General features: G+C 38.7%; 1 long non-coding RNA gene across 8 annotated transcripts in view; it reads right to left on the minus strand.

Moving 5' to 3' along the window:
- Nucleotides 1-13,036, minus strand: part of LOC135294928 (uncharacterized) — a 56,252-nt gene extending 43,216 nt beyond the window's left edge. For all 8 annotated transcript variants that reach the window (XR_010356909.1, XR_010356910.1, XR_010356915.1 and 5 more), the window contains exons 1-2: nucleotides 12,883-13,036; nucleotides 10,194-10,333 (exon numbers count right to left, since the gene is read on the minus strand). This is a non-coding gene — a long non-coding RNA (uncharacterized LOC135294928). The remainder of the gene's footprint in view (nucleotides 1-10,193; nucleotides 10,334-12,882) is intronic.
- Nucleotides 13,037-13,652: the final 616 nt, after the last annotated feature.

The following is a 13,652-nucleotide window of genomic DNA, read 5'->3' on the forward strand; positions in this document are numbered from 1 at the left end:
CTGTGTTTATGTGCTAAGGCTCTTCCCATAACTTAGCATTTTAGGAAGACCATTGGTCAAACCAGCAAAATTTTTCCAGGCTTTGGGGCCTGCCTGTATCCAAGAGGGGTCACTTGCAGCCCAGCCATGGAAGTTCTCCCCCAGCTGGGTCTCAGGCAAAGTCCACCTGGGGACAAAGCCTCCCTCTGTTTTTCCTCGAGCTGCCTCCTGCGCGTGGCACGGGTTAAGGCTCCCAGCACCTGTACACCCCCTAAAGTAATTTCTCATCACATGTCAGAAAATGGATTTATAAGATATGTTGAGGCATAAATATAAATTAAATTGGCTTCTCACATGCTGAGATAAGGCATGGTCAAATAATAAAAATAAAAACTAAGCACTAAGGAGAAGTCTGAAGATCTGCCACACAGAGTGCAGAGGAAAACTTAGCCTAGGAAAGCTCACACACACTGTGACTGTCACTGCACCATTAGAAAGAAATCAGGTCTGAAGCCACAGGAATAACTTCAGTAACTCAAGAGCAGGGAAAAAGGGAGACCAAATCTTCCAAGTTTGGTAGATGATGAAAAGGGAGGATATTCAGAGAAAACAGCTTTGAAATGGCAGAGAATATGTTCACACCTTCAGAAAAGAAGGTGGAGTGCCTCTATTTCTCTGCAGAGGTTGAGTATCATACCACATTTATAGTAAAGATTTTGTATCATCGTTATTTGCTACTGACTCTATGGTAACAGTATGAATGGGAATAAACATTTTGTAAAGTATCTTAAATTCTTTTCGAAACTCCACAAAATGTTAGTGGTACATTCACAGCACAGTACAGCACCAAAGCATAACACATTTTCAATGTGCTGTCTATAAAGTTAGTAATATTTTTTTAAATAGTAGTAACAAGAGGAGCTCACCTACATTCCCACATGAAATAAACTTATCCCATAAGAGTATGTATCTTTCTAAATATTATTATGAATATACAAAGGGAGGTAATAGACATTCAAGACTTAACAAAAATGAACACACAACATGCAGAAAAAATAATTCACATTAAAATAATCTTCATTATATTCTCTTTTGAAAATGAATGCTTATGTATTGGTCTAATAATAAGGCTATGGTATCTGGATCACTTCCACCAGACTTCATGTTATAATCTGAAGCACTGGAACAAAGCTGAGTAATAAATGCATTTTCAAACTTGCATCATAAGGATACAATAATATTTGGTTCTTCAGGAAAATAAGATCCAATATTTGAAAAACCTGATTATACATAAAAATAATTTTAATGTTATTTATGCATTTAAACCAAATATATCTAAAAACAATCTAAATTGTACCAAAGACAGCATTTTAGAGACACTCATGGCAGATTTCTTCTTATGACTGTGAAGACTATTTTCTTAAACTTGACTAAAAAAAAAAAAAAGAGTATCTTCAAATATTCAAAAAGACGCTAATATTTTTTTAATGTTTTTCTTACATCTGAGAAACGGCCAAGTGGAGTATTGGTGCCCATATCCTCTTCTGAAAATCTGCACCAGCACAGGAAGGTTCACTTCTCATGTGCAGACATATAATCCAAGAACCCTTCTTTTCTGGTGAATGCACTTAAGGAAAAATATTATTGCCAGTCAATCTTTGCAATCCTGAAGGGAATACAGATCAAGTTTTACTGTTTGACAAAGCCATTTAGTGTCAGAAGTGACAATAAGATGATGATGGAGTTCACCTATCTTATGTTTTTTTAAGGGATATATTAATTTCATCCTAATGTACTGCACTTCATAATGGTTGCCTTTAGACTTAACTGTCTGTATCAAAAGCAGTATGACCAAGGGAGATTATTACTTATTTCACACCTGCTGATTGACAAACATCTATTTTCTGGAGAGACTAACTTCAATTAAGGCTCATTTTGTTGTTCAATGTAAGTTACATGCTGCTTCTGTTCAAAAAAATAAAATTCACACATACACAGGTTTGCAGATAAGGTCCACCTGAATTACCCTTTCAGACAAATAAGTGATAATTATTTGGGTATTCATAAAGCCATATGACAAATCCAGGTACTGCTTTAATGGCTCACGAATCAAGGTCACACAAAAAGAGTCAGTAAAGCACTAATTTCACAATGAAGTCCTTGTCTCAATCTGTTGTCATTCTGAAGTCATTTTTTGATTACAGGACTTTGATTAATGTTTACACTGTTTCATTTTAGTAGTTATCAAACATTATTCTTCTTCAAAAACCAGAGAATTTATGGACAGTGCTAAAGTTATAACAAAGAAAAGAACAACAATCCTTCATCACCTCTGTCACATGGTGACTGAATATCTTTTGTGTGAAGGCTCTAATTGCAAGTACAAATTACTTGGGAGTTGAAATCTGACATTCAAGGCTGGTGGTTGAAATAATCCTTAAGTATTCACAAGTAACAAAACCTTTGCTATCACCAAAGAAGTTGCAAGTGTTGAAACACATATTTCCCTTATCTGCTGAAAAGCACGACCCTCTGAGCAGTTAAATGTTCTTAAGTCAGTGTCTTTGTCTTTCTGACAACATTAATAAATTAGTGCTGGCATTGGTGCTGTAGGACATAATCATCTTTGGCGTGATGACTGGTTGTGCTAGACTGTGCCATATGTCAAAGAATTGCAAAAGCATCAAAATCCTCTCACCCCACCCAAGTATAATCACGCTCTTTCATTTGAGGAAAGAACACAGCTTAATCTTAGAGTTTGAAATTAACTAGACTTCCCTAGTCTCACAGAAAGATGCTAATGAAATGCCATGTCACACCTTTTGTCTACCAGGGCTTCTTCATGGTCTTAGTCTAGAATGTTGCTAATACCTTTTTGGTATTGTTGCTTTATACAAGCATATGTAGGTTTATATATGTGTAAAAAAGATCCAAAAAATTTTGGCCAATCAGACACATATAATCTGGAGCTTTCTCACCAGATATTTCTTGTATTTCCAGCATTCACATTTTCAACCTGATTACAACACTTACCACAATTATTTAAATGATGTTTTCATGATAAAAGAATACAAGATGAAAGAGTATTGTATAAAAATACATGTAATTTTAAGTCAGAAAGTAATAGCCCTTCTTAGAAATGGTTGTTCCCAGACCTTTCTTGCCTCCCACCAACTAAGTTTAGTCTTAATTTTTTTTTTTTTGAGAGGAGTTTTATGTGTAATTTTTGAATCACTCAGACAAACATATCCACACCTCCCTTTCCATCTGCCTGTGAGCAGCATGTAGGATGTGCCGTGCTGGTGGTTATTGATGGCAGTGGAGGTGGGTGCTGGTCTCCGCTGTTGCATTCCCTGAATCTCCAACACATCACTGAGACAGCTTAGTCTGTCCATGTCTTTCCTCCATGCTTAGAAGGAAGGTGTTGGATTTCTGTATCACTGAGGTTAGGAAAACAAAGTTTTTTCATTGCACTGCTAAGATTTCAGTCAGTTCTGGAGATATTTAAATTCTGCCTGCCATCATATCTCAGCAAGTAAAAGTACCAACAGATTATCGACTAAAATACATTCTGCCTATTCACAGAAGCAAAATGCACAGGGGGAATATGGCATTTGGGAATAATGCACTGACAGAAGCAGCACTGCAATTTATTGGTCTGCTTTTGACTCAGGCAAGAAATAATTAGTCTCATTTAATAGGGTTCATTTAATATTATCAGTCAAATCACCTCAGCATTTTGAAGACCATGATCTGTGGTATCCAGAAAAGAGGAAAAAATAGTTTTTCTATTTATATATTCCAAATATCAACCTAATTCAATTCTGTCATTTTAGCAAGATGTCCTACTTATATTTTCTTTCTGAAATGAGGCTAGAACAAGGGACCTCCTCACTTGAGGGCAGAAATCAAGATAACAAGCCAAGAATGGAGTACAATTTGGAAGTAGCAATTTCAGGCTTCTGTCTTTGGGGACATAATTGATAAGGGAAATAAATTTAGATATCTCTCAGTAACCATGTTATGCAGTCACAGTCTTATACATATGCTGTCTTATACACTGAGTTTTTCTAAACAGTTATTGCAAAAAAGATTCACACAAAATTCTCAAGTCTTGATTTGAAATAGTTTGTGCTATGTAGGGGCAACATGAAGTGTATAAACAAAAGATTTGACCCAAATATAGAACCTTTCATTTCAGTATTCACAAGAAAAAAAATGATCTCTGAAGACACCATTTCTCCCTTCTTGTTTCTTCAAATGTGAAATCTATTTTGCACAGACAGGATAATTACTGCACGTTCCTTTTTCTTCCAAGTGGAGAAATTTGAATTACTTTCACATTGAAGAGGCAAAACTCTTCCTGTCACTATGCTTCAAATTATTTTAATTGCTTTTGTTATTTTTTTGTTATTTCAATCAAAATATCCAAACTTCAATTCTCTAAACTTTTAAAAAAGTTTGAAGTCATGCAGCTTGGGGTTAGTAATGTAAGTATAAATAAATATATTCATCCATATTTGCATAAAATAAATCTACAGGTCCTATTTTTTTTACTGTAATTACTTACTAGTTTAAACAGAATTTGAGATGTCCTGATTTCTTATATTTTATGGTAATAACTGCTTTGATAATACCAAACACATTATTTATAAGCCTAGTGAATCTGAATGTGAAAGCATTCAGTTCTTCACAAGGCACAGTCATTATTACTAATCAAAATTGGTACTGGAAATTCTTCAAAATGCACAAAAATACTTCTCTGACATTTTAAGCCTATCAAAGCAACACTGTAGCTTCACAATTTTTAAATAAAACTTCCTTCCTGTGATTTTTATTTAGGAATTTTCTATTGAAGGATTGTATCAAATTGCTTTCAAAAAAAACCCAATTAATGTAGCATCAACTATTTCTCCCTAATGTGAAATAAAACATGCAGCTTTTGAGAAAAAAAGAATAATGTAGCATTAATAGTTCCCTCATTCTTGAATATTTCTCATTAGTTCCTTTGTGCTCAGTTTTATATAGTAGATTCATAGAATCACAGAATATTTTAGATTGGAAAGACCCTTAAAATCATTAATTCCAACCATTAACCCAGCACAGCCATGCCCACCACTAAAATACGTTCTTAAGTGCAACTTCTACAGGTTTTATAAAATGTAGATAACCTACAGGAATGGTTATTTGCAATATGATGGGGGTCAGAGACAGAGAGGACACACACTCCAAGCTTCTTGTGACAAACAGCCTCCAGTTTATTCCCACATCTCCTTTTATAGGAGCTCCAATTACACTTGTGATTTATTGAGGTCTTAGCCCTGTCCAGCTCTCTGGTCAGTGATACATCTGCATTTAGGGCTGATTGACATTGGCTGAGGGTCCCTGTGTAGATTTGAATCTAACCTATCCTTGTTCACCCAGAGATTCCAATGCTACAGTGACTCCACCACTTCCCTCGACAGTTCCAGTGCTCAATAACTTTTCTGGTGAATAAATGTTTTCTCATATCCCATTTAAACCTCCGCTGAGGCAAGCTGAAGGCTGTTTTTCTTATCTTTGTACTTGCAACCTGGGAGCAGAGATTGAACCCTACCTGGCTACACAGTCTTTTCAAGCAGTTGTAAGAGAGCACTAAGGTCCCTGCTGAGTCTCTTTTTCTCCAGACTAAATGCCCCCATCTCCCTCAGCTGCCCCTCACCAGACTTGTGCTCCAGACCCTTCCCCAGCTCCACTGTCCTTCTGTGAATGGGTTCCAGAACACCAATGCCGTTCTATCCCAAAACTTATCACAGGATTTGAGGTGCAGCCTCATTGTTGCCCAGTACAGGGGGATGTTTACTGTCCAGTCTGGCAAGCCACAATGCAGGTAGCCTTCTTGGCCACCAGGGCTCATGTTCAGCTGCTGATGACCATCACCCCAGATCATTTTCCCCAGGGCAGCTTTGCAGCCATTCTGTCCCCAGCCCATAGCACTGCCTGGGGTTGTCGGGTTGCTGTCATGACTCAAGCACAGGCCCTGGCACTTGGCCTTGTTGAACCTCAGGCCACTGTCCTCAGACTAAAGATCCAGCCTGTCCTGATCCCTCTGCAGACCCTTCCTGCCCTCCAGCAGATCAACACTCCTGCCCAGCTACGTGTCATCTGCAAACTGCCTGAGGATGCACTCGATCCCCTCATCCAAATTCACTGATAAAGAGGTGAAACAGGGTTTTCCCCATTCCTGAGCCCTGGGGACACCAATTGTGACCAGCAGCCAATTGGATTTATGTCCCTTCACTACCACTCTCTGGGCCTGGCCATCCAGTGTTTAACTCAGTGAAGAATACACCTGTCCAAGCCATAAGCAGCCTGTTTCTCCAGGAGAATGCTGTGGGAAATGGTGTCAAAGGATTTGTTACAGTCCAGGTAAGACAACACCCTCATCCTTTCCTTCATTTACTAAGCAGGTCACCTTCTCATGGGTGAATTGCTCAGTCAGGACCTGCCTTTCACAAACAGTGCTGGCTGGGTCTGACTGCTGGCTGTCCTACACACACTGTGTGATTGCACTCAAGATGGTCTGCTCCAGGACCTTCCCCAGCACTGAGGTCAGGCTGACAACCCTGACCTCATAACTCTTTTCAAGCTCTTTGAGATGGGCTTGCCATTTACTCCCTCCAGTCTTCTGAGACTTCCCCAGATAGCCAGGACTGCTGGTAGAGGATTGAAGGTGGCTCACTGACCTCTTTTGCCAGCTCCTGCAGAGCCCTTGGCTGGATCCCACCCAGCTCCAGAGGTTTGTGTGTCTCCAAGTGGTGTAGCAGGTCACTGACCTTTTCTGCTTGGATTACAGAGCTTCATTCTGCTCCCCACACCTGTCTTACAGCTCCTGGGACAGGGTACACAGGGGATAGCCAGATTTACTATTAAAGTCTGAGATAAATATGACGTTGAGAATCTCAGCACTCCTCCCATCCTTTTTCAGTACGTTTCCCCTGTGTTCAATAAAAAGATGGAGATTGTTCTTAACCCTCCCTTTGTGGTTGATGCACTTTTTATTGTATTTTGCGGCAGCAGCCAAATTAAGTTCTACTTGAGCTTTGGCTCTTTGGATAGTGCTCTCCGCTGCATACTCTCCTGATTTCGTTGCAGGACTCCTAAGTTGCCTAACCCCTATTCCAGAGGTCTTGACATTTTTTTCTGTTGAGTTCCCACCAAAGTTCTCTATGCATATGGCTCACCTTTTGGGACATGAGAATTGCCATTTCCTGAGCCTCTAAGATTTCCTTCCTGAAAATAATACTCTTCATTTCATAATAATTATGAGGTGGTGGCAGGAGTAGTAAGAATTTAAGAGACAGATACCATTACCTCTAATTCCAAATTATTGTCTTTTTTTTTTTATTATTCTGAAGGCAAAATTAGGAAGCTTTTTTAAAAACATGGATTTCTTTTAGTTGTCACTGCCTCCTAGTCTACTTCCTGTGCCAGAGGAGTATTACTAGTCAAATACTAAATGATTATATGTTGCACCTGAAGTTCAGATACCTGAGCTATTAAATTAGAAGAAATAAAAACATTTAACAAATAAAAGAGTAGAAATAATAAGTTTGTTAAGAATTCCTGCCTCCTTTTTGTAGTGGATAGGTTTGTACCTATACACTTGATAGGTTTTACTTGATCTGTAAACTGGTATGTGAAGTAATTTTTTCCTGAGCTTGTCATACCACCACAATAATCAATACTGCTCATTCACCAATCCCAAAAGTGACATTGCAGAGTAAGCACCAGCACTGACAAACATGCACCAACCTCAGCCTGTGTGCATAGACCAGATGCTCAGCAGTGCATATAAAAGTAAAACCTCTCAATGTCTATGAAGCCCAGAACCCTACATATTATCTCTTAGTTTTTCTTGGTTTTCTAAGTTTCAGAAAAATCTACATTACTGTGCTTCTTTAGTTCAGACTTGATTAAGGTTTGAGGTTTTTCTTGTTAATTTTTTTAAACGTTGAAATAATCTTTTAAGAGAACTATCTAGCTGACCACTAAAGATCACACACAGAAGACTTGCAAGTAACACCAGTCTGAAAACTCATAGCTGAAGTAGATATGCTGAAAATTCCTTTTGTATGAGTAAGTTTAACATGTGGATACTTTCACACAAAATGAAAGGATCCTATGTCCTGTTCTGTTACAGCAATTGCTGTAACAGCAACTACTGTAAGTCACCAAGCCTCCATTTGTCTTAGAAGGGACTCTGAACTTACAGTATACCCACAGTAGATTCCTTCAAAGGATACAGTTCTTGGAATTTACTGAACAGGTCAACAGAATCATAGAACATAAGCATATTCACAAAAAAAAAATCCTATTTCTTTATCAGGTACAATGTGGATATTTAAGTACCTGCTTGCATACCAGCTAAGAGAGTAATTTTCAGCTCCTATCTAAGGCCATAAGTGTATAACAGTAAGCTACTTTTTGTTAAGTTTAGTGTGCTTGCTCAGAGATTGGAAAGAGCCACAATACGAGAACTGCTACCTGTTTAGTAGAAAACCAAAAACCAAAGACAGGGAGTCTTCTGTAGCTGACGAGTTAACCAGAAAGTTTTCAAAAAGTGGAAAGATTTGATTTGTATTATATTTTTCAAAGGATGTCAGAAGAAAATTACAATATTGCAATGGCAGTATTGTTCTAGGAGGGGAAAACAAAAACCAGGATTTTTTGTCTCTCTTGAATCTAAGTGGGGTCTCTATTTTTTTAACTCATACAAATAAAATGCATGTTTCGACATGCATTCTTACACAAATAATACTATAAAAATAGTTCTATTTACTGAAACTCATCAGTTTGCTATAAATGGTGTCAAGGTGTGTGGTCTATGATTTTATCAAACAAATGTTTGTTTTCTTCAAGCAATAAGGGCTTCTGTGGTTTAGATTTCCACCCATATTACTATCATTTGTATCAAGTCAGGACATATACAGCAAGCAATGCCTCATTATAACTCTATTTCTGCATGATTTATTAATGGCTGCCATAAATGTGACAGAAATACATTAAGAATTTTTTTTTACTTGAATTTGAGAAGTAGAAATCAGACACAAGCTTTAGAAACTGCTCACACTTTACAAATCAAAAGTATTGTCTGAAGACAGACCCATGTATTCCTATGGCACTACTTTCCATGAAAGCTAAACCACTTTTCACATTCAGAATAAGTTTTAGAAATGGAGGGAAATTTACTGAGGCTTAAATTTGAAAATTAAATCCAGATTTTGTGGAGACATGTAATTATTTAATTAAGCTTCTACAGATTTCATGTTATTCCTTTATATAGTTATAAGTGCTTGCACATTTCTAGAGCTTTAAATTGGTAGTACTTGAATTGATTCAAGTACTTAACCTTAAGGACCTTAGTCAAAAGTGAATATAAGATACATATATATGAATACAAGATATTTGTGACATATGTAGTATTTCATTTAGGATTTCATTTTGATTTGAATAATATTTTATTGTGTCATGTGGAACTTTCTATACTGAAACCAAAAAATTTTCATCAATTTCAAATTAGGCAGCTGCATTATGTTGGTTATTATTACTTAAAAAAAAAAGAAAATCAAACAAGCAGGGAAACAAGACTTTCTTGCTGGTTAGACAACTAGGAAAGAGCCATCCAAGAGCTATAATTCTGACAACTGTCTGCCCTAATAGACTGTCATCAGCACACACTCCTCGCAACATTAGGAATTAACTGGATGCTAAGCATTTTAATCATTAATTCAAAGTTCATTACATAAATTCAAAGTTCATTACATCCATTTGGTTGTAAGAATGTAATTATTCTTAGCTTTTTTTGTCTAGTTATTTGTACCTATCAAATATCCAAGTTAGGCATTTAAGAATAATCGCTACCAGTCACATACGCCAGTTTAACTAGAACTCATTAAGCAATTAGTAACTAATTTCAAAAACAGTGACAGACAAGGAGGGGAGAAATAATACATTTAGCCAATTTCTGCCATGACTAGCAAGTAGAAATAAAGGAAGAAAAATGCTCCTGCATGTATGAAAATGACAATTCTTTCCAGATTTAGATGTCCTCAAATCCAAAACCAGAAAAGGGTATCCTCTCTTTAAAGGTAAACCATGTTAAAGCTTTTAAATTACATACAAAACGCATAAGGACATGCAGGTACCTAAAATGAGTTAAGGACTTTTCTTACCTTCAGTGTTTCCTTTTATTTTCTTGGGTATTTATCCATCTATCCTTCCTGATGGTGCTATTTGCCAGCACTTCTAATCCAGTGGTACCAGCTGGAAACAGTAATCGATGTCTCTTCAGGATTCAGATGCATAAAGAGACCTTTAGGGAATGGAGAAGTGGTTGGTTTATTTTATAAGGTGGCCAAAGAATACATTATTGTCACCTATGACCTTTATATGAGACTAAGTGAAGAAGGAAAAAGCTATTTCCCATATTTTCCTTTCACTGCAATCTTTCATTTTGACTTTTCAGCAGTCCTGTCATTGTAGGAAGATCCAGGGAAGACTAAACTAAGGATATAATCTGTACCATTTCTTTCAATAAGGAGCAAGAACAATCCATTAACAAAATTAGACAGCAGGCACAATAAAGGAGAGCACAGTATCACAGACCTGAAATAGATTTTGTTTCCTGTTTGGCAGGATTATGTTCTATCTTTGGCCCAAGGCTGCTGAGGCATGTGGAATTACAGACACAGGAAGCAGAGTCCTACTCATCATGGAGCTTCTTTCTTGATTTATCCTTTCTGAGGACCTCAGCTTCAATAGAGAAGCTAAATTATCATTTGCCAATTTCAATCAAGCCTATAATTTAGGGCTTAGATTTAGGAGACATGAAGTTCTAACTCCTAAACTCCTACTATAATGTACCTGCTATAAATTAAATACACATAAGTCCTAAGCTTTAGCACAGTGAGTTATCCCTGGAGACACTCAAAACCAGAAATGTCCTTAGCAACCTGCTCTAGATAACCATGTTTGAAGAGCAGAGTTGGGCTAGACAATCTCCAGCTGTCTTGACAAAAATCAACCACTCTGTGAATTTACTTACTTCTTCTTAGAGCAAGCAAATGATTTCAACAATCCCAATAAAACCAGTGCACAACCACCCAGCCTCGCCCTTTCTACTTGAAGCACAATATGCAAGATGAGCTGAACCAGTGACCATCACTCTTCCCTGACTCTGAACCTGTTGCTTAGACAGCACCACATCCAATTTTGCTTCCCAATGATGTGGCATCAATCACCCTGTATGGGAAGGGAGCACAGCACAGAACACATACGTAGTATTTGTATCTTTCTAATTTATTTAAACATGTTTATAAAGATAACCCTTTACAGGAGTAAAGTGTTTTTACATGAGTCTGCAGAAGGAAGAAAGGGAAAGGAAAAATCAGAAAGCAGGAAAGCAGTGTTCTTTTTCCAACAAAGAGGAAGAAGGGCCTGATACTGATGCTGGATAGATTTTTGTCAATTTGGTATCAATACTGTCAAGCATAAATCGCAACAATGTGCATTACTATTAACCAAGTGGCAGTGCAGGAACAATTGTCCCTTCTTCCTTTCTTCCCATATTTGAAGAGGACAGAACAGTTATTTATGTCTTACCATTTTCTCTGTGCTTCCATAAAAAAAATGCACTATTTTACGTATTTATTTTCTTTGTTGTTCCCTATTTGTTATTTTCTTTGTTGTTCCCTAGGGACACTTTGGCACATCTTGAGCTTTAATTTACCAGTAATTTGTCATTTTTGTTTGGCATTTGCACCCTTGGGGTCTCTGATATTGTGCTGTGCTTGTGCTTCCAAGGCTTTTGCTACCATGCAGTGGCTTTGCTCTCAGAGGCCCTTGCCATTGCATGACTGAGAGGTCAACTCTGAATTTGGCAAACATCTCCTCCACTTTATCTCTTGGCTTAGTTGACAAGGTGTTGTTTGGTCAGAGATTGGATTCAATGACTTTGCAGATCTTTTGAAATCAATGATTCTACGATCCTGTGAATGTGAGGCATATTTGCAAAGGATCTGAGCAATGGAAGCTCATAATTTCTTAGATCAAGAACAGAGAGAAGGCAGAGAACTCCACTCTGCTATGAAATCCACTCTTCCAATTTATAGTGTTGCAATTACAATGAGCATAGTGTCAAGTACTAACAAGTACTCAGGTACAGGAGCAGTGTCAAGTACTAACTCCCCTGTTACTGGGAACCTGTCCATTACCTAAGTGGTTGTTGCAGGTTAGGATTTTTCTTTTTTTTTTTTCTTTTCTCTCAGGGAATTTTGTCCTATTTGTTACCTAAAAGATGGGAACAACCAATACTTGAGAGGAGGAGAAGGGGGGAGGGTGCAGCTGGCTATGCTTCTAGCTGAGGGGCTTTGTCTTGGGAAGTGCAGAGATACTGTGAAATTTTGGCTAAAGTGTGAGGGGCTGGTCTTAGCTCTCACTCTCTCTCACTCTTGGGACAGGAGAAGAATGGTTGAGTTGCTGCTACAGCTGGGAGAATCTGCTGCCTCCACGGAATTCTGTCATTCACTGCTTCTCCTACTGTAGGTGAGCCTTTGCTCTTCAGAGCAGCCATTGAACTGGAACCTTTATTTCCAGCACGAGATCTCACTGGAAAGGACCCTAACCATCTACTCGGGTGCGTCAGGGGAAAACCCAGGACCTGATCCCCTTCTCCTGCTCCAACGGAGCATCTCCCGGCTGTTTGTGGGAGCCCAGCTGCTGCTGCACAGCCTTGCTGGTTTTTCACTACATTATAACCCAGCATCCCGTGCCTGCCAGGACAGCCCTGTGGCTCCTGCTATGGCTGCAGAGTTTCTGCTACATTTTGTTTGTCACCCAGTGTGACAAACAGTGTGTGCCCACCTCTGCCATTCCATCCACCTCTCCAAGGTTCCTGCAGCAGCCCATTTTGCCATCCGGAAGTGCACAGGAATTGGCTTCCTGGTGTGAGTTTGTGAAGGAATCCCCTTTTCTCTCTCTCCCGCCAGCCTGCCCGCCATTACCACAGGGAGGAACGGCCGAGCCGCGCCACAGCGCCCCCTGCAGGCGCGGGGGAATCACCGCACCGGCCCCGCCCGGCCGGGAGCCACCAGCGCCCCTGGTGGCCGTGAGTGGAACTGCACCGAAGTTCCGTAATTTCAAAGTTGTAATAATTTGGAGGGAAGAGGGTCACATTTTCCATTCCAAGGCAGATTTCCACCTTCTTTGGCAGATACCTGCATTTTAGGACACAGGTGCCTAGGTTAAATACTACCTCTTTTCACCAGAGTGACCACAGTGATTCTGGCAGACTCTAGAGCCAAGGCAAAGAGAACTATGGTCTGGGTTTAGAATATAAAACCACTGAGTGTTTCACACTTGGGTCAGATTTTACTTCTAATCCAGATTTTAAAGGTGATATAAATGTTCCTATTAGTGGGCAAAGCATATTTGTCTCTGATCCACATTTAATTGAATCATGTAAGCCATATACAAATGACACATGTTTTTAATCACATTTTATGGACTCGTAGAATAGCCTGGGTTGTAAAGTGCTTAAAGATCTCCCAGTCCCAACCCCCTTCCATGGGCAGGGACACCTTCCACTAGACCAGGTTGCTCAGAGTTTCATTCAATTTGGCCTTGAACACTTC

Source organism: Passer domesticus, chromosome 2, assembly GCF_036417665.1.
Source record: "Passer domesticus isolate bPasDom1 chromosome 2, bPasDom1.hap1, whole genome shotgun sequence".
Lineage (NCBI taxonomy): Eukaryota > Metazoa > Chordata > Aves > Passeriformes > Passeridae > Passer > Passer domesticus.